Below are 1,486 nucleotides of genomic sequence, written 5' to 3' on the forward strand. Positions count from 1 at the left end.
TAGACGTCTACATTTTGAGACACTATTTGGAACGAACTGTGAACACCCCATATGAATTTCTCCAAGGTTGGAGAAATATTTTTTTAGTGTTTATTGGGATGCTTAGCCCTTCAGCAACTAAACATTTTCGTGGGTGAACATTCAGTACTTCTCATTAGGGGTCCCCATCTAAAGTGATAAAGGGATAAATTGATAAATTTATCGCTTATCCACATTCTTACATGAACGCACCTTGGTAAATAATTGCATATTATTTAACTTATATGGCTAGTTACGTTTCATTCTTACCTCGTACATTGTTTTCATTTGTTTTTTATGTGTTCGTAGCAAAATCCGGCCAAAATCGCTTAGGCGGTTACAGCGCCAAATAAGAAGAAGAAGAGCAAAATCGAGTTTGAAATTTGTACGTTTATCCACCAAAATCGTTTGATAAAGTGATAAATTTTGATTAAATAGATTTCCATACAAAGATTGACAGTTCATTTATCAAAATGATAAATTTATCATTTTATCAAGTTTATCAGCAGAAAGGAGTTCTCTGCAAAAGGTGTTCAGGGCCTTTTCTTCGCAACACAGAAAGAGAATTCTACTTTGTTATCAGCTGGTTATAATCACTAAGTGCGGCCGGAGGCCGCCTACGCAGAAAGGGGTTCTCTGCAAAAGGTGTTCAGTGCCTTTTCTTCGCAACACAGAAAGAGAATTCTACTTTGTTATCAGCTGGTTATAATCACTAAGTGCGGCCGGAGGCCGCCTACGCAGAAAGGTGTTCTCTGCAAAAGGTGTTCAGTGCCTTTTCTTCGCAACACAGAAACAGAATTCTACTTTGTGAGGGTTATAATCACTAAGTGCGGCCGGAGGCCGCCTACGCAGAAAGGTGTTCTCTGCAAAAGGTGTTCAGTGCCTTTTCTTCGCAACACAGAAACAGAATTCTACTTTGTGAGGGTTATAATCACTAAGTGCGGCCGGAGGCCGCCTACGCAGAAAGGTGTTCTCTGCAAAAGGTGTTCAGCGCCNAGTGATAAAGGGATAAATTGATAAATTTATCGCTTATCCACATTCTTACATGAACGCACCTTGGTAAATAATTGCATATTATTTAACTTATATGGCTAGTTACGTTTCATTCTTACCTCGTACATTGTTTTCATTTGTTTTTTATGTGTTCGTAGCAAAATCCGGCCAAAATCGCTTAGGCGGTTACAGCGCCAAATAAGAAGAAGAAGAGCAAAATCGAGTTGAATTTTACTGAAATTAGTACGTTTATCCACCAAAATCGTTTGATAAAGTGATAAACTTTGATTAAATAGAAATTTATCATTTTATCAAGTTTATCAGCAGAAAGGAGTTCTCTGCAAAAGGTGTTCAGTGCCTTTTCTTCGCAACACAGAAACAGAATTCTACTTTGTTATCAGCTGGTTATAATCACTAAGTGCGGCCGGAGGCCGCCTACGCAGAAAGGTGTTCTCTGCAAAAGGTGTTCAGCCCC

The 1,486-nt window shown here is 38.9% G+C and overlaps 1 long non-coding RNA gene across 1 annotated transcript in view; it reads left to right on the top strand.

The window, feature by feature from the left end:
• Positions 1-539: 539 nt before the first annotated feature.
• Positions 540-1,486, top strand: part of LOC108366392 (uncharacterized) — a 1,433-nt gene continuing 486 nt past the window's right edge. Inside the window, exons 1-2 of the long non-coding RNA XR_001848078.1 lie at positions 540-763; positions 1,343-1,474. This is a non-coding gene — a long non-coding RNA (uncharacterized LOC108366392). The remainder of the gene's footprint in view (positions 764-1,342; positions 1,475-1,486) is intronic.

The sequence above is a fragment of the Rhagoletis zephyria genome, unplaced genomic scaffold (genome assembly GCF_001687245.7).
Source record: "Rhagoletis zephyria isolate East Lansing unplaced genomic scaffold, Rhagoletis_zephyria_1.1 Rzeph_scaffold_02253, whole genome shotgun sequence".
Lineage (NCBI taxonomy): Eukaryota > Metazoa > Arthropoda > Insecta > Diptera > Tephritidae > Rhagoletis > Rhagoletis zephyria.